This window comes from Taeniopygia guttata, chromosome 1A, assembly GCF_048771995.1.
Source record: "Taeniopygia guttata chromosome 1A, bTaeGut7.mat, whole genome shotgun sequence".
NCBI lineage: Eukaryota > Metazoa > Chordata > Aves > Passeriformes > Estrildidae > Taeniopygia > Taeniopygia guttata.
Genome location: NC_133025.1, coordinates 5353650 through 5374127, shown reverse-complemented (window position 1 = coordinate 5374127; position 20478 = coordinate 5353650). Strand labels below are relative to the sequence as shown.

Genomic DNA, 20478 nt, shown 5'->3' with positions numbered 1-20478 from the left:
TGTTACAATGAAAGCAGTTGCATTCAACTAGAAATGTCTAGGCACTGAATAGGGGACAGTATTTCTGGAAGCCAACAGCAATTTAAAGTGCACATATTAATTAAAAAAAATATATTTAAAGACTACATTCAAAGAGGATGTAGACTGGTAGATAGGGTTAGGGTGGATTTTTTTAGTTAAATATACAGATATCAGCTTTGTTGTAGCTTAAGAATTTAGGAATCCATTCTTGCCACAAAACTCAGCATATATACTCAGCTGTACTATGTTCTCATGTTGCCTCATGACAGTAATTTTGACATCACCTGTGTGACCAAAGACCCCTGGCTAAACTCAGACTTTCCTCCCTGCAGCCTCACCCACAGCTAAGATGCCCACCATGGACAGTGGGAACCAGCCACCTTGGACTTCTCATGACTTTGGCTGATTAGGAAGCTCAGATGAGAGCATTGGTAGTTGTTTCACCCCATTGGGCCACTTGAGCATTGTAAAAGCACTGTTTCTAGGAGAATGTGAGACTATAAATGCATAATTTACCGACAACAGCCTACAGTTTATTCATATTACATCAGATACGCTTCTAACTGTCAGTTGATACTGAGTGAATAAAAACTTATTTCCATAACAAGAACACTTAATTCAACCCTTTTCTTCTCTGGTTATAAATGGATGGGAGTTTAGGATTACAAGGGACAAAGCCTAATTTTCTGGGCCTTGCAGACCTTGATGTTGGTGTGGGGGAAGGCAAGTTTTCAGGGCAGAAACAAGATGTGGGAGCTCCAACGCCCTCATTTCCCAAGCCAACAGTATTTCTGCACAAGCAAAGTAAACCTTCAGAAAAGTATTGCAGTGCTTGAAACTGAGACTGAAATAGGGAGTGATGAGCTTGTGCAAGTGCAGCACCCTTAACCCTCTGCCCTAACAAAGTTTCTGTCAGAGGATGTGATTTTCCATATGGCACTGGCACATCCTCTCCCCCTCTCCATCGACACGGGAAGGACTTTGTGTTCAATCCCATTGCTCCTCTTCACCCTCTTTGCACAACTTCTCTCGTGATATCACAATATGCATTTGGCAAAACAGACTTTTGAATCTGGAACGTCTAATGTATCAATGCGCAGATTTTTAGTTTCTCTGAATAAAATTAAGGAAAAGAGCTTTCAAGGAGATAGAGGACTAAATCACACTGGCTCCCTAACTCTATTCAATTTTTCCTCAAATCCCCATCCTACATTCAAAAAGTTTTCATCAGCGTGACCACATTACAGCAACTAAGTGTTAGAATAGTGCTTATTCTGAATACTACAGTAAAAGCTACAGGATCCAGCCTAAAGTGCAACAATAATTAATTGCAGTTGACAAAACAGAGATAGTTCAGCAATCATAAGATCCAGTCCTGCCAGTACTCAGCAATTTTCTCTTAAATACAGGACCAGCTCAGTCTTCTTGTTGATTTCAGTAGATGTTGTAGCATTCAATACCTGGCAGAACTACATTCAGAAAGCTTGAGAAAAACACACCATTTTTTAAGTTTTGTAAGCTTAAACACAAAGCAAAACACATCTCATTTGGTAAAAAAAAAAAAAAAAAAAAAAAAAGAGAAAATGTGCTAGTACCAGAAAAAGACTAGAAAGGAGACCTTGGAAATCAGGGTACTTGCAAGTCAGGAATGTAATGTGTATAGTACAGATTTGATTGTATGTGGCAGGCTGGTATTCATAGGAGCTGATCCACAGCATCAAACTCATTCCTTACAAAAGCAACGCCTGGAATTTCATCTCAAAGTTTGTCAGCTTCTTGCAATTAGCTCCTACAATGGTATGACAAGGTATGGAGTGGAACACCCCTTTCCCCCTTCTTCAGAGAAAAAATGCAAGGGACAGCAAGAACTTTACCCAGCATCTGACAACAATAAATCCTGGATACACCAACCCTACTTGATGAAAGCGGAAAAATATTTATTTATTTAAAAAAAAAGTTTCACTGTTGCACTTCTCTACCTAGTAAACAACTGAACAGGCAGGATGATACCCAAGACCATCTCCTCCACCCCCATCTCCACCCCCCTGTCGTATCAGTGCTTCAGGCAACGTTCAGAGGGAAAAAAAATCACAAACACAACCCCCCCAGCTCAAGTATCTGTTCTGATAGGAGCATGGAACAGTAACCAAAAAACAATCAAGTCCTCATTGTCATAGTGCGACAATCACAGCATCTCTTCTGCTGAGCAAATAGTCAATTCATAGAGAGAAAAGCATCGTGAGGACAGACACGAAAGCTGTTATTCCCCATTTTAAGTAATAGGAGAAGGTCACATATCAAGCCGTTGCACCTTTTCATTACCACCTAACCCTCCACAGCAGGGGAACCACACTTATGACTGGATTAGATATACAAAAGCTTTTCAGCTCCAAAAAAGGAAAAGAAAAGATGAGGAAAGGAAATAAAAATAAATTAAATTCATCTTACCAGCACGTTACAGCACCAACTTGCTTGAAGGAACGTTGCCTTTACAGGTTTCTCTTTTAATTATCCTGGAAGCAGAAGGGGGAAAAAAAGAAGACGACGAAGCAGGGTTGTTAAATTAGTGTGTGCTCGAATCTTTTCAGTTTGTCGCAGAGTAGAAAAATACCAAAAAAAAAAAAAAAAGAGAAAAGAGAAAAAAAAAAAGGAAAGGGCACTCAAAGAAAGAAAAAAAGCAAAAGAAAGCTCAGTAATTTAAATTTGCTGTCAGTTCAGGCAGCATCGCTCTGTCCCGCCCCTCTTCCCACTGGGTTCTACTACCTGCAGGGCTGCAACTGACAGCTACTGTGCAAACAAAAAAAAAGGCAAAAAGCATGCTGGGACCATGCTGTCTGCTGTCTGAGTCTCTCTCCACTTCTGATGACTGAAAATCATTAGTGAAAAGGTTCTGTTGTTGTTTGCTGAGATTTTTAAGTTAGGTTCTTTGCATGAAATGTAATTTATTTTTAATTGATGCGGCGCGGCACGTGATGGAAACTGGTGGTTGTGTTTCTCAGCTCTCCTCAGAATGGAAACTACCCTGAACAGATTGATTTTAATAGTATGGTATGTGGAGAATATACACAGTCACTTACTGTGTTGCACTTTGCAGGGATGCAGTCAGCCCTCCCCGTAACACCTTGCACAAAAATTCTTCTCGGAATGGAAAGTCAGGAAAATATGTCAACAGAAAGCAGTAAAAACTCTGGCACTCAAAAAAGTTTCCAGCATTGTTTTTGGTCTGCTTTTAAGTTTTCCTTCTAAACTTTTTCAAATAATTTTTGAGAACAAAAAGTAAGAGAAGTCAGAAGCATAATGAGCAACCAGCACTACACTTGTGTGAAAAGGATGAACTAATAATCCCAGTACATAAAAAGCTGGCTTTAACCAGATGTCTGAAACCATTTTTGACAGTCTGTGCTCCTGACTATTAGCAGACTGCATACATCATATGAATGTGAACTATTTGATGAAAATTAACAAGAGAAACAAGTACAAAAGCTATAAAAGCCATTTTTAGTAGATATTTTAATTGTTGTTAACAGGCTTGTAATAACAGGGCTAAAACCATCCTCCCAAACCAAAAATAAGCATAATATATAACTTCTAAATGTAAATGTATTCACCAAAATATGGTTCCTGCTTAATTACGAAATAAAATTAAAATAATGAAATAATGGTTTCCCTTAATAGTTTAGTAGTAAGTGTTTGGATCACGCCACTGTAAATACGCAACATTTGTATTCAGTTATTGCTCTACTTATGTGTGTAACCACAAAATAAAAAAGCTGAACTTTTAAATTTATTTGAATTAATCTCAGTTTGTACGCAAAGTTTGCACTGGAAATGATAGGTGCACGTTGAACATGACTACCATAGACAATTGGCTCCTAAGTAGATTTTTAAAAAACATTTCCTGCAGCCTTTACTGGTCAAAGTAGATCCCATAAGGTGATTCCTGTGACCAGGAGTTGCACAACAGGGCTCAAAGTGTAGGGTCTGCCCTACAGACATCTAAGGCTGTTGCTCATGAATATACAGCCATGATAAACACGTGCCACAGTCAAATTTAAAGTTGTTTTTCTTCTCTTTTAAAGTCTCCAGGCGCTTTTAATAGGGAATGACCTGAAACCAGAAATCTCACGCCATTCCAGACATGAGGAATAAATTGTCATGGCCAAGAACCACCTATTGCAAAGTTTACCAAGGCCTCCTAGTAGATTTGGGTTGTCTGCAAAAGCTTTTGCCATCCCCTGTGGATTCAGTGCCAGCACAGAGTAAAAAGACAGCATAGAGAGTTATCTTCAAAACTTAAATAAAAATATATAAGGACAGTGAATGTAATTTAGAAGAGGGGCAACAGTAGATTCACCAAGTAGCAAGAGCAGAAATGCAGCATTTTTCCACTATAATTTGATCTCCTTTACACTTGTGTGGCTTGAAATACATATTTCTGTGCTTGCAAACAATGTTAGTATAATTTCTCATCCAAGTATGGTGTCTCCTGCTGCCCTGTCCTTTGTTTCAACCATAAAGATTTTCTTCTTTTGTTCCTTGTTAAGAAATAAAAACAGCAAAAGGTCAAAAAAACAAGTGTTCTTGATGATTTGACAGCATTTAATCCTTCTTTTGGTATCCTCACGCACATGTACACACACACATGATCAATTCCAAAATTCCATTAAATCCAGCTAACTTATCCTTCTATATCTCCCTGCAAAAGGCAAGGAGGGACTGCTTTTAATGCACTTGGCATTTTAAGCAAGGTCCTCAGACCTTCAAAAGAGAAATAATTGAACTTCGCCTTTAAAGGAATACAGTAGTGCACTAAATAACAAAAAACCAAAAAAGCTGGATTTAGCAAGGAGATGCCTTCAAGGCAGAAATTTGACTAATTGGTCGAGAAAACTCACAAAAGCTCATAAATTCAAACATTTATAGAAATACCTTACTTATGGTATTAAGTTGAAATAAAAATAGTGTTAAAATAAACCATTACTATCAACCTTTTCTCCTGTAATGTAGGACATGAGAATACACAGGAACAAATGCTGAGGAGTTTAGAAGTTGGTGGAAGTTCCATTCATTTTAGGGTTTTAGTAATGTTGTATAAAATTAACCATTCAGTGTCTCTGTTAATATCTAATTTTGATAAAAGGTCATACGGTTTGGACTGCAGAAGTAAATTAGGTATTATACAGAAAAAATAGGCACCCAGAGGTCACAGTTCTTAGAATCTGGAATAGCTTGTGCTGGAATGGGAAAGATATTTTTTTTTTTTTTTATTTGTGGTTCCATAGTCAGTTTTTAACAAATCAGTCATGTTAGAGAAGCAGTAATTAACAGAGGTTTCCTGCTATATAATGCAATGGAAAGTATCTAATTAACCTTTGTATCCTCTACAAAAAGCCATCAAATGAAGCATTTTCTGGTGTTGTTTTAGTAAGGAACATTTTTACCTTTAACTTCAGTGGAGTTATTGATGGTTTTTTGTTTTGTTTTGTTGTTTGGTTTTTTTTCCCACATGTTTTGATGTCATTGATCATCAAAGATTAACTCTTAAAAACACAGAAACCATTTTGTAAACTTCAATTACTTAAAGAAACCCAACATCCAAAACCAAAAATTCCACCAAACCTTTGAACCCCTTTTTGTCCTATGACTAAAAGGACTCTGCTATATTGTGATGGGAAAAGGGTTGAGGAAGATGTTTTAGTGTGAGATTAGTTCCAATATTAAAAAAAAGAGTTGTAAATTAAAAATACCAAACAAGACCAAAAAGATCCTTTTCCTCCTCTAGTAAAGTCTTTGTAGCCAGATCTATGCAAGTGGCCTCACTTAAATAAATAAACCCCTGTGTCTTCCTGCTCACTCAGCTCTGCTGAAACCCTTCACCTCTGTAAAGGGAATTTTGAGAAGGTGTGAATTATACAGCTGAGAGAGATAAATGTAATTTTGTGTAAACTCCGTTGTTAGAGGGAGACTTGGGAATAAACATGGGCCATACAGCCAGCTACGACTTTCAACTTGGGGTAGCTGCACATCTTAAGATTTACAACTTGTAGTAATTATGTCAAAGTAATGCCCAGCCTCCACTGACTTCACATACCGTATTTCTTTGTGTACAGGCTAAGCCCTCCTTTACACTAATTGCTTTCTCCTGCAGCTTTAAATTGAGGGTGGTTTTCTCATACATTTAATTGCTTTCCTCTGCAGCTCACAAGGAAAAGGTAGTTGAAGATGGCTTCTAAACAAAGATATACTGTAATTAAAAACTCTTTTAAAGAGAGCTTTTCTGTACAGCACCTGCTGTTAATGGAGTACTTTGTGTACAGTTCTATGGGGTCTTTGAATGTAGTGCATTATTTCAGAAGTAGTGTGTTATTGGAGGATTTCTACATCTGATGTGGTGACCTATATATGTTAATCACTGATGCTGGGGAAAGAAAAAAAGGGAGACTTCTCCATTTCCCAGACAAATCCAGCCCATAAAAATGGTTTGGTAAAGTGGAAACTACAGTTTTAAACTTCTTGTGAACAGCAACCACTCAATTTTATATTTTTCCCAGCTGAAAAAAAACACCCTACTACAATTTCCATTAAAAAATCATGATTTTATAGCACCTAGTTTTGCTTATCAAAATTTCTTCTCCAGGAAGAAAAGATTCTGCAGTTTATGTGATTTAATAAATGACAGTTACACATCTTAGTCCTTCCCTGTTGCCTTGCCTTGGGTTGAATCCATTTTTCATACCTGTGTTTCTGTCCCCTTGGTACATCCTGTTGTCTTGCAATCAATGGCAGCTGACTTAAAAAAGAAATCTCTATGGAGTTTAACGCTTTGATAAATTAATCTATCCTTGTGTGTTAGCCTTCCAAATGTTAATTTCTTTAAAATAGTTTGTAGTGTGAAAGTAAAGCTCTAAGACAAGAAAGACAGATGCTGTGTATAAATTCCTGCTGTTTTCACAGAAGAAATAATGTGGAAAATAAGGGTGCCAACTTATTCAGAATGTGTTTTGGGGTTTGCTTTGATGTTTGGTTTCAATCAATGGGTGGTAACTGATGATTCAATGGAAATAATAGCTAAGCAGAGAAAGAAAATTGCTCAGCAATTTTGTAATGTTGCAATAACAGCCTTGGCTCCAAGGTGAAAGGGGATGTTTTCCACAGTGGTGTAAATAGGAAAAGGAGAAGAGATAACCACACTTTCATTACCAACATTAAATTCAGGTGTTCATAACTGACTTCTGTATTTTCTTCTTTACAGCCTCTGAGCAGAAAGGGACTCTTTAAAGGGCTCAGGAGTTATTTGGATATTTCTCATTGCTATAGACTGGGTAAAAAAAACATGGAAAAGGCATATGCTAGGGCATATGCCAACACCAAAACTTTACAGGAGCTGCTTATCTGGTGTGTAGGAAATGCCACAATAAACCAGACAGCAGTGGGCCCTAAATATTTTACCAGAGGTCACCACAAACGCAAATTTTAAATTTTTTTCTGATACGTACCTCCATATACCTCCAGCATCTTCTCCCCAGAAGAACAGCTTCCAGACTCATTCAAGTGTATTTTCACAATACACACTGATTAATAATTCATTCTTGCACCAGCACTGACCTATTGTTATTTACTGAGACTGCATAGAATGGCTCCCAGTGTTCCGAGTCCGATGCCTTCTGATGCCCATCTATCTATAGCTCCTCCAATTAAAAGAACTTGTCAGTTCAGGCACTACATGTTGCCTAAATACACTTTTCTCCAAGGTTCAAGCAACTTGTCAACAAGGCAGTTGCACCTGCTTTAACCACACCTTTTCTAGGCTGTAATCTCAGGGTCTCTTAACCCTTTAGGATTCTGAAGTTTATTCCCTGGCAGGCATCACTCCATCCTCTCAGACGCTAAATTAACATCCAAGAATGTGATCACTTTGATGGGAACAGCTGTTTCTCCTGCTGCCAAAGCACTCCAAAGGCTTTGGCAGCTGCCCTAAATGTGCTCAGCAGATCCTGACATGTGCCACTGGAGTGCCTGCTCCGCCAAAAGGCACCCACGTGTGCGGCACTGACCCTCACATCTGACTTGTGTCTCTGCACCTTATTGGAAGGATCTGGGAGCAATCCAAGAGGAATTCGGGAAGTGGAGGTTGTCAGCTCCTGAATGAACACCTTTTAGATTTTGAGCTTAAAACTTAAGAGGTGAGAAATACGCAAATATGCAGACAAAGACAAGATTTGGTATTTGTTGAACCTGCTGGTAAAATCTTTATCTTTTGCAATATTTACAAGAGGATCAAGGTATATCATACCAGCCAAGAGATATTATTTGCAGGACTAGGAACAGTGCTTGTCAAAGTTTCATGATGTTTCCTTCTATATAACCCTGTTTTCAGCTGCTTATGACTTTTTATTACACTGATTTCTGGGATTAAATTTTCTCTGCTTTTCTTTTGCCTTTGATTGCTGGAAATCTTCAGTCAAATCAGCCCAGTTCTAGTGAACAACGAAGGCAGGGCATCCTGAGCTGACAATTGCATTTTCTTTCAGGAGGTCTGTAAAGATTGCGTTTCTGACAAGATTTAAGATTGAAATTTGTCCATGGGGTGGCATTTATATCAGGGACAACAGAAAAAAATACATCCATAAAATTATAAAAATCAAGAAGGTAGCAGCAGGACAGACAAGCTATATCCCACATGGTTTAGGTGATGGGACAGCATGACTGGAATTACTTGATATCCCCTAATTTGGGGAGCTCAGGAAAGAAGGCTTAGGTTCAGAGAAGCTCTGGATGGCCCTGGAAGTGTTCAAGGCCAGGTTGGACAGGGGCTTTGAGCAACCTGTTCTAGTGGAAGGTGTCCCTGCTTGTAGCAGCAGGGTTGGAATTGGATGATCTTTAAGATCACTTCCAATCCAAACTGTTCTATGATTCTCTGATATGGATTTTTGCAATGCCCCTTGGTCTCAAGACTGACACCCACTTCATTCACCACCGTGGATATGGCCATGAGCACTTAAACTGTTCTTACAAAGGCTCTGAAACTAAAAACAAGAGAAGCAAGGATGGCATGGAGGCAATATATTAGGAGAGCAAATCTGGAAGTGTATTAAGGTGGGCAGAAGGAGATAGGTCAAAATAATGCCTGGAGAAAGAGAGCTAAAACTGAGATGCTTCTGCAGAGGAGAATAGGTTGGTTAGGTAGGACTTCTTGCCTGGAAGTAAGGCATGAGCAGTCACTCAGAGGGACTGGTTCAGACATGGAGCCACACTGTCAGAAATAGACTGGATGGATAAAGAGAAGTTGTGCAATGAAAGAGACGTGATTATGTAGCACTGAACACCACAGTTTCAGAGGAAGGAATGATTCACTACCGTGATCTTAACTCTAGTTTCTCCTAACATTTTGAAGTGCTCAGTTTCTATAAACAATTATGTTCTCAGATAGCATTTTTCTTTCTAGGAACTTTGCAGATTCTTAATGTTCTTCCTGGTTTGAGGTCCTTGGTATCATTGAAAATATGAGTTAATTACAATAAAAGAAAACATAATAATCAGCCAAATCCCATTAAACCCTTAACTAGTTTCTGCGCCTGCTACTTACTTGGTCCTCTGTGTCTCTTCTGACAGCAAAGCTTTGCCTTGAAGGGCAAGAACATTCCATCTGTTGAGCTCTGAGGGTGCAAATGCTCCTAAAAAGGAAAATATTTGTCTCTTTGGTGTACATGAGAGGCTGGAAGACCCAGCGTTGCCTGCACTGGAAATGGATAATCTCCATCTCCCTCATGGCTAACTGTGCACAAATTGTGTCATCTCGTACACAAAGGGCAGATCCGATTGGGGCATGTGTTATCATATAGCTGCAGTCACACAGAGGCCCTCAACATGAATACCATTAAAATGTGAAACGCTCATAGATTATTTTAGGCTTCACAGAGAGCCATAACAGCTCCTGCAATAAATCAGAGCAGTTGCCAGGCACTTGTGTATCAGTGCACCCTAGCTGTCACTGCACAGGCTGCAGTGTCTCTGCTGTGCTGCTGTGCCACCGGCACCTTCCCAGGGCCAGAGCTCCCTGCAGGAATTGTCTTCCAGAGATGCTCCTGTGGTCTCCTGCTCAGGGCTGGGGAGACACACAGCCAGGCAAAATATGTGCCAAACCCTAAGTGCCTGTCTGAACAAGCTGTATTTTTAAACCTCACATGGTTCCAGCCTAACTCCCATCCCAGATCCCTTCGCTGTCTGAGGCAGAATGGGATTTTCCTGATTTTCCTGAGAATCAGTGATCAATTTGCCTCATGCCTGTACCATCAGAAATCCCTGCCCCTCTTATGCATCTTTTTATGACCATTTGTCATGAAGCAAAAAGGAAAAGACCTTCAGATGTTTTCAGGTGCAACTGCACTACTTGTCTAAAATACATTTTTTATGTTGCCTGTGCAAGATTAGGAATTTCTATGTCAAATTTAACATAAGTAATGAAACACATGGATTTTGATTTTAACCAAACCTGCTTTGGTTTTAAAAGCAGCAAGTGATTTTTGTTTTCACTGTATTTGTTTCAATTCAGTTGTGGAATTTAGATAATTAAATTAGTTATTACAGCACTGAGGATAGATTTTGGGTTTTTTTAAGATTTGGCCTTACAAATGAAAGTCAGTAATCACTCAAGTTTTGTACATAAAATAGGAATATCTCACTGAAATGGTAGAACCTGGATTTGTCAGAGGGGAAAAAAACCCCAGCATGTAAACTAGGTGTAAATTTTGGTCAATCTGAAAATTTTTATTTACTGGAAATTCTTCTGGACTGTGAAATATTTAATAAAAAGGATCAATTCATAATTAAGATAATTTGGGAACAAATATCACTGGTTTAACTAAAAACCAACATATAAAAGTTAAAATGCAATATCAGTATGTATACAATATTTCATTATATAAAATTGCTTTTGGATACAGAAGATTTTGCACATTGTCAGCAATTTTTGTAAATGTATATTACTATGTCCATATTAGCAACATGTACTGAAAGTCTTAAAGATATTAAATAGAGGCAAAATAAATATTTTATTTAAATATTATCAATATTAAATATTTATTAAAATAAATATTAACTATTTTCTATAGAGGCAAAGAAAGTCAGGGACAGGAAACAGGTTGGATCTCTGAACATAAAGCACATTTCCTTGGAATGCACTACTACTGTTTTATTTCCAAAGCTGTAGAGGTGGAGCTGTAAATAACAAAACCATCAATGAGGACTGATCTTCAGCCATATGCAGCGATCACTAATATTAATTAGACTAATGTGACTTGACCAAAAAAATCCCTATTTGAATGAAAAAATTGGAGGGATCCAATGGATCCCTCCAATTTTTTCAGGAGACTGGATGAGTTTGAAACAAAACTTTCCTAGAAATCATGTTTTATCTAATGGGAAAACTCAAGTCAATAGGAAATAGCACAAGAGACAAATGAGGAAGTTTTGTTGTACTATGTATTTTTCTTTCCAATTTTACCAAAGATTATTACTGCACAACTGTAGAATTGCCTGCTCTTTCCTTTAAATGCTAAATATAATATTTTCTCTACATGTGGCTGTTACATTGACTACTAGATCTTGATTCTGATCTTTCTAGATTCATCTTATTCTCTTTGGCCAGCTACAATGGAAGTATTAGTAAAAGAGGAAGATATTTGTTTCTGGAGGGACAAGCCCACTTTCACATCACTTATTCAAGCTCTCTTTTACAAAACTTATTCAACAACTTCTTTTTTGTGTTCTTAGAAAACAATTATCCCTGAAAGGCAAGGGGAAAAAATGTATTCTCTCCTTGTACTTTACCCTCTGGTTCTGAACTGCTTTCATTTAGAGATGCTCTGCCAGATATTGCCACGCACAGAACTCCAGCGTTTCATCTTGTTTTATGACACTCATGAATTTTGCCTAAGTCTTTAACTCAACAATATTTTTTTCTTTCTGCTTCACACTGCAAATTTATCTCTAACTTAAAAGTTTTCTCTCACTTCAGATCTCTTTCAATAGAGATCTCTCTCTCTGCATTTCAGGCTCTTTTTACTTTCCTCAGTTTGCTACTCAACATTAATTATTTTTTCTCTGGTGAGATTAGCTTGCAATTTTCTAGGCTAAACACAATTTTGCTTTAAGCTCAGATTCCTAACCTATTCAGGGCCTCTTGCATTATTTCACTGGGGTTGATAACCTTACTGATTCTAGTACCATCTTTGACTTTCATTAGTATTCTGCTGGCTCTTTTCCCCTGGACCAAAATTAAGACATTAGGGCCTGACCTGACTCCTGCAGTATCTGCTAGATACCTCCCAGCAACTTTCAACTTTGTTTTTCACTACCAATCATTTAGAACCCTGTAGACAGATTCCAATGTAAGTGACAAGAAAAAGATGAGTGGGTGGAGAAACAGTGAAGACCTTGACTCTATGTAAGCCCTATCCAGAGATAACAAAGGCATCCTTGAATTATCAACACTATTTCCAGCACAAACCCAAATCACATCCCCATTCCAGCTACTATGAAGAAACTAATTCTACCTCAGTCAAACTCAGCACAATTCTTATCAAATTCCTCTGAAACGTCATTTCAGAGGAAATGCTTATTTAGAGTATCTGTAAATATTGTTTTAGTAGATAACAATAGTTGAAGGATCATTTGCATTTTTCTGTTGTAGAATGAGGTCTGAGAGTACCTGGACTTCCATCTTTGACTAAACTTCATTTAGAAAGGGGTTGTTGAATGCTTCTTGAGGAGCTGGACCTTCTTCCAGGAGGCAGGGTGAGAAATTGACAGTGGTCCATCCTCTATTGCCCTTTGGCTGCACATGCAAAGTCTTGATTGCCCTGATGGGAGAAGGAGTGAGGCATGGAGGGAGAACCTGACCTATTACCATACCTTACCCCTGTAGCGTGAAATCCTCAAAGGAATCCCCAACATTTCCAAAAGTCTTTTCAGTGGTCCTGTGCTCCTGTGGATCTATCCATTCCCCAAAATTACTGGAAGATCCAACTTTTCCATTTTAGGAAGTTTATAGATGCTCACACACAAGGATCAAGGGTATACAAACATTTCCCTTAAACCAGGGACAAATCCCAGGCAAGGTGAATTACCTACAGCTCTAAACCAGACTAGAATTTTCTGGAAGCTTGCTGCTGCTGAAAATGACCTTCCAGCTTTCCAGAAATCTCTTACTTCTCAGCACATCCTCTTATTGCACTTTCAAGACACTGCAGCAAGATGGAGTGGCTCAGGGATGCTTTCAGTCCCTGTGTCCCACATAGAAAACTAATTTGGAAATGATACAAAGCCATCTGTATTGGCTTGGGCAGGAATGTTCAGGTTTCTGTCACGAAGATGAAAGGTTAGCCTCAATCTTTACCACAGCCTAGCCTGGCTTTACTTTTTTAGGTGTTTAAGTCAGTGTGAAACAAGAAGTTTTCCTCTCAAAACAGAGCTTTGATCTGAAAGGTTGTTTTGGTGCTCTGGCTGGGTACAGGGAGGGCCTGTAATAAACCATGGCATCAGCCTCCTGCTGAGAACTCCTCCTCATGTTCCTCATAATACTAGACCAGTTGGATGTGCTGCTGACTCCCTCAAGAGCAGCTTTAGTGGAAGAGAGATAATAAATGCTAAACTCAATGTCTAATGGGTGTTATCTCACTGATCCCTGGGAAGGAATACAAGCTTAGAATCAAGGTAGCATCAACTTCAGCCTTGCTTTGTACAAAAAGTCAGAGTGCAGGTGGCTCTTGCAGAGATGGAGAAAGCAGATAATCTACTTAGAAACTTCCCTGTGTTACAGGCTGCTTGGCTAATAGGATTGCTTTGAAATGTAATTTTTAATGTTAGGATGTGTATCTGTGTCTGTACACACTAAAATAGAGGAGTCTTTACATGGCTGTAGATGCTGCAGTAGGAAAGGTTTCTTCTCCTGTCTCATGCAGGGACACCACTGATCCATGGCTTGGCTTGATGAATCTGTGAGCCACCTTCTCCCTAAGCCACCTGGTATCCCAAACATGGGTCTCTGTGTTTCAGAGCCATCCTGGATAACTGAGGAAACTGTCTTTGCAGCTAGAGGAGCCTTGGGAGGCTTCTAGGTGACTCAAGGACATAAGTATGGAGCTGCTGTCCTCTGAGTGCTGGCTGAGGAAAGAGCAAGCTCACTGTTCACAGCCTCTGTGAGTGCAGGGAGCAATGGCGCTGCTTCTAGAAAATGGAAATAATTTCTTATATGTGTCAGAAATACTGTATCAGATACACAGTGAAGCATGGCCTTCTCCTACTCAGAACAGAGTCACATCCTAAATCCCACCACTCCCCTTTCAAAGCAGAAAGTCAGAAGGAATTTCCCTATTCGTTCTATGAATTTCACACCAGGCACTTTTGCTGTTTCCCTGGCTACAAGTGAACTCCAAGTCAAAGGCTTGTGGGGTATGCCTGTCTTGGGTTGACCCTTTTAGAGACTGCCATCCAAAATGAAGTCAAATCAAGCCTTACAGTAACAGCTTAGAGACTTTGTACTGAGAGGAAAAGCCAAATGCAAAAAACTCTCTCTCCAATATTAACTAACAATAGCACTGACTGATCTCTCTCAGCAAAATATAGAATTGTTAACTATATCACCAGTAGTTTTACAAATATTAATTAGAATAAAGAGGTGATGTCCACAAGCAAAATTTCCTTAAATAGTAACAGTGAGTGGTTTGTTTAAAACAGAGCTTATTAAAAGGTGGGCTGAACAATCTGCCATTAATATACCGTTTAACCTATTTATTATATTACCTGTTTTCTAAATTAAAACACTTTCACAATTTACACTTTTAAATTACTCACTTAAACTCACTTTGACTCATTTCTGGATGTATAACTAAGTCTTTTCTGAAGACTCAAGGATACTAATTAAAAATGGGACATGTTTTAGTGATAAGTTCTTCACCAGCCAAAAAGCAATACAAGAATCTGCAACATTTGTGGTAAGAGTAGCTTGGTTGGGGCAGGAGCAGAGGAGGGACACAATGATCATCTGGCTGGAGCATCTCTGATGTGAGGAAAAGCTGAAAAAGCTGGGGTTGTTCAGCCTGGAAGACTTTGTTGCAGCCTTTCAGCACCTCAAGGGGGTTTGTAGGAGAGATAGTGACAAAGCTTTTAGCAAGGCCTGTAGTGAAAAGAGAAGGGATAATGGCATTAAAGAAAAAGAGGTTAGATTCAGACTAGACATAAGGAAGAAATTGTTTGCAATGAGGGGGGTAACACACAGGCACAGGTAACCCAGAGAAGCTGTGGCTTCCCCATCCCTGGGAGGGTCCAAGGCCAGGTTGGACAGGGCTCTGAGCAACCTGGGATAGTGGAAGGTGTCCCTTTAATGTTTGCTTCCAACTCCAATTATTCTGTGATTCTATGATAATATAGTCCATTACCTCAAAAATGGAGCTCTTACAGTAATGTGGGCTTTCTTTTGTAAATAATCCATTTTATCAGTTTCCAAAAACCCACCAGTCCTTTTCCCAGGAATCTTTCCCTAAACATGCTAAAGCTAAATTTATCACCATTGTAACCCAGTGTGACTGGAAGAATTACACCGGAGGGTGATCAGGGTTCTGTGCATTTTAACAGCGTTTTAAGAAACTGCACTTTGGAGAGGCAGCCCTGAGGTTTTTTACATGTCAGTCTTTTTTTTTTTTTTTTTTTTTTAATTCTCTCTCCTCTTTGCATTGTGGAAATGATGAGGAAATTGCTTCTGTGCTATTATGCAAAACCTTATTTGTCAATCTCTCCAAAAAATCAGGAAATATTTGAGAAAGCTCGGGAGGAAGTTCATACCAGCTTTAGCTAATCTGCAGAAAATCCGGCCTACATGACTCCTGTGTCACTGCTGCTTCTTTCATCTATTCTTTATAAGGAATCTATTGAACTTTAATTAATATGAAAAATTCAGGTTTTCATCTGATTTAAATGTGACTGACTTCATGCTGCTACTAAAAGTGGAACAAAGTCCAAGTGTGGTGAAAACAATGCTGAATATCTGGATTCAAGAGAGAATCTCAGAGCCCACAGAAAGTGTAATCTTACAGATCTGTAATGCTGTGTAACAGATAAGTAGAGGAATGCCAGAAAGTCATTTATATAGATCTCTGTGATAAGGATAAGAGAGTGACACATGAAATATCTATATTATCCTTAGCCTGGAAAGTTTTCTGAAAGCTAATCTCACTCTTTCTAGTCAGGTTGCAGCTTGTTGGAGGCCAGGATATGAATTAATGCCATCTGAGTTCAAAATAGAGAAGAGACATTCCATGGAATACAATGAAATACCTCTATCTTCTTTTGAGGATGAGCAGCATGGGGACTCTTTAGGGTCTGAGATGTAGGAAGAATAAAATGCTGGTGCCTGCATTTCAAAGTGCTGCAGAATCTATATTTTGATTTAATCCGTTTGCAAAGCAAACCCCAAAATTTGGAGTTAGATACATAAGCCAAGTAACAATCAGACTGATCCACAGGAAAATACTGAACAATGGAATGATCTCTTTAGAAATTAGGTATTTTAATCAGGCCTGAAGTCATGTGTCTGTGTCTCCACAGAGATCCTGCTTGAAAATCAGAACTGATAAGTGGTGTCCTGATTTTTTTTTCCCTCCAGATGGATAGGCACCTCAGATTTTATTCCGTCTACAATCTGTATAGATTTGAATTGTCATTTAAAAGTGATGTCTTTCAAAAACGTTCTACAACAGAAAAACACACCCAAAACCTTCATGAGGATGGCATTTCAAAGTGAGATTTAATCTGAGACTGTGGAACTCAGGAGGCACAGCTCCCCACCTTACACACCCCATGTCTGGCAGGACTCTCACCTCACAGGAAGTCCTGCCTGTGGAGACACAGCTGGAATGATGTTAATTTGGATCCATCTACCCAGGAGAGCCGCCCACCTCCAGATTGCAGTGGAGAGAGAAACACATGCATCAAAAGGCAGATTTATTTGCTTGGATACCTGTTGGTTTCTTCCTGTATTAAGTTCCACATATCGGTTTCTACAAGGCTAGCTGCTGTTATGGTCGGCTGAAGCTGGGGAGAAATGTGTGGAAAAATAAGTGTAAAATCAATAAATAAAGACTGGTGCTTAAAGTGAGTGACTAAAATCTACCTCTAAGCATTCCTTGAACTCCACAGGTGTGTTTAATTTTGGTGGAGAGTAGTGCTAAGATCAGATGAACTGAATTCTCAAAGTGCATTTCTCTCTATTGACTGTATGAACCTCTGGAGTGATTTACATGGTTTAGTGGTGGACTTGGCAGTGCTGGGTCCATGCTTGGACTTCATGACCTTAAAAGTTGTATCCAACCTAAAAATTCAATTATACTAATTGGTCTTGTGATATTACTGGTGGCTCCCATAGCAATGTGATATCTCCTTCTTGAACTGCAGGACCTGTTTCCTTGAAATAGAGCAGGGGAAAAAAAAAGGGAAAAAAGGTTTATTTCCTTGATCTTCTTGCTAAAGTCTTCAGTCATATTAGGAGTCATTAAAGCAGCATCTTCAGCCTATTTACAACACAAAAAGCTAATTCTTGATATAAATTTTGGTGTCCACCATTAATATTTTTTAGACAAACCATTATCATTTCAGCAGGAGTTGAGCATATTTTAAGCAAAGTGCCTTTTAGTATCTGCAAAGTGCTTTCCTAGACCTTTACTGATTGAAACAAGGCTGAAACCTTCTCCCAGAGCCCTCAGATTTCAGCAGGGGGGAAAAGGTTAATAATGCTCACCTAAATCTAATGCTCAGCTTTAGCCCAGTATCATGCTAAAGCCATGAGATTTTTGGACTCAGCAATTCATCCTGTGATTGCCCACTTGGAGCAAAATGTTATCAGGCATTGGCATTTCTTTTTGTAGCAAAATCAACACTAAAGCTTGCTCATATTTGAACTTGATTTTGTCCAAGAATTCTAAAAAAAATAACCTCATGCTGAATTAAAACTATAGGAATATGTATATATTATAATTCCAGCACCTTGATACAGGAAGGCAACTAGAATAATGAAAACTGGTGTTACTGAACAGTTTCAGGAAAAGTTTTCTGCACACAAATGTCTAAAGTCTAAAAATTTGATAAGAAAATAACAGCGTCTCAGGGTTTAACACACTTGATTAATCCCTGCCAGTTTTTTCAGATATTATTTTATATGTTTTAAATATTGTCCTGTCCATATTTTAAAATAATTCTCATTATTTTGCAACTTTTGTGCCTCAAATTCTGCCAATAGAGCAAGAATCACCCTAAAAGTCCTTTCTCTCCAAAACCTGACATAAAAGCATGTATTTACATAGTGGCTGACATGGTGGAAACAGATTTAGAAGTTTTAACACTTTTGTGTGGGATTTTTTTTCTCACAACAAAAAGGGAAATTTCAAGGTGGAGTTACTGACTAATTAATTTGCAATACTTATCAAATATATTCCCAAAGTTGAGCAAAACTATCATTTTGTTACTCTCAGGAAGACATTAAAAAACATTTTAAATTATTACTGAAATGAAATAAGACATTCAGTCCCAAAATATTTGTTCCAAGTGTCACACAAAAACTCTCAGAATAAAGAAAATCCAAACAAACATACAAACCAACATCAAAGTCTTAAGTGAGATCTCCTCTCTAAGCCTTTTCATTGTGGATGGGAAATATTTATTCAAGTTGGAACAATTTTAAAAGCTGTTGTGCAGATACTTCTCTCTTACACTCTCGTGGAGCAAAATTTTTCTTTTCTACAACACTTTAAACACAGTATTATAAAATATTTTACAAACAATGGAAATACATTGTGTTTGACTAGACTAAAGAAAATCACTGTTCTTTTTAAAACTGAAACCAAATAGGCAAAATCAGACAAAGATCTCAGGTATTGTTTCTAAGTGATTTTTGATGAATTAGGATTTTAATCATGCTAATTTTATAAAAAGGAGATGTAGGAGACTTCTTTCCAGATTTTCCTGCTGGAGCAAAAGGATCAGGCATTTTGAAGTTATTTTGGTGTAAAAGGAAAGGCAGGTTGTGCAACTGATATGGGCTGAAATTCTGGGAGAGGAGAAATGGTTGTGGGTGTCATGACAGAAGGCGACAAGTGGCAGAGATGATTTTTGCAGCTTTGCAAATTATGAACTTAGAGATACCAGATTCTCTGTGGAAAAGCTCTCCTGGATAAATCACCTGTGGGTTGTCTGTGGCATCTATCAGGTTTGGGTAAAGAAAAACTCAAAGGATAATCTGGGGTCATCCTGTGGATATGTAAAGAGGCAGATCCAGTTCTTCAGTGCACCACTATGGTCCTCCTGAAAAACAATGCAAAGTGAGAGAAATGACCTTGTTTTAAAGACATAAAACTGCCCTTCTCTCTGTTTGGAAATTCAAGGAGCTGCAGGTCTCCTTAAAGAATCACAGGTTATGTGTGACAGATCCTACAGTGCAGGGAGGGTGGTGATTAACTGGCAAGAGCAGGATGCCTTCCCATTGTCTAAGAGCCATAGGTGAGAAATAAGTGCTGACTGAAATTTTGAAAGTATTTGAGACAAAACTTCGATGCATTTGCATTGCATTGCAGCTTCCTCTTATTTCCATGCTGTGTGTTGCTGGTCACAATACAGTGCCTCCAGTTTTACCAAGAATGTGAAAGACTGTGTCTGATTTTCTGGTGTCAGATTATTGTCCACCTCAGTGTTCTAATGAAGGGCTCTTGCCAAAGGTGATGCCCCACACAAAGCAAAGAGAGATCTCAGCATAAATTTACAAGATGGTTTGGAAGGTACAATACTGCCTGCCAGGCCAGCAGGAGGGCAAGGATTATAACCAGCAGCTCTGTTCCCCCACTTATGAGAGTATTTTTTTTTCCCTGAGTGTGTAACACAATGAGATCTCTGCAAGTACAGCACAAGGCTGGCTCTTGTCTTGCCAGGTCCTTTAGGATTGTTTCTCTTATTGTAAAACTATGCCTCCATACATTGCAAATGATGGATGCCCATGAATGCTAAGTTTTGTAAATATATTTAATTCCCCTTTTGTTAGTGAAAGCATTGTGGGGCTCCAGCAAAAACAAAACATCTGTGGTCCTTGTCAGAGTGACTTAAAGAGAAAGATTAAAGCTTTAAAGGGATGAAACACGTAAAATAATTAATTGAAACAGGTGATTGCAGCTAAATGGTACTGTTTAAACTTTAGCATTTCATGGATCAGTAGGAAATTTTACCTGACTACAGTTTTAGACATGCTTCAGAAGGCACAAGCAGGGGCTTTAGCTGTAAGTCTTTGCTGAAATTTAGAAACCTGTCCAGACTCTGCTGGTATTTGAGCTGGCAATAAAGGAAAGAGTCAGACCACACAGTTTAGAAACAGAAATTACACAAAAACCTCCTTGCATTATGTAATTTTGTTCAGTGCCATAC

General features: G+C 38.6%; 1 protein-coding gene across 5 annotated transcripts in view; it reads right to left on the bottom strand.

Annotated features, from left to right (window-relative positions):
• The window catches only part of CELF2 (CUGBP Elav-like family member 2), a 544814-nt gene extending 541877 nt beyond the window's left edge, over nucleotides 1–2937 (bottom strand). For 4 of the 5 annotated variants that reach the window (XM_030263720.4, XM_072923958.1, XM_072923960.1 and 1 more), the window contains exon 1: nucleotides 2470–2778. The gene's annotated coding sequence lies outside the window, so the exon portion shown is untranslated. The other variant, XM_072923957.1, reaches the window with a different exon arrangement.
• Nucleotides 2938–20478: the final 17541 nt, after the last annotated feature.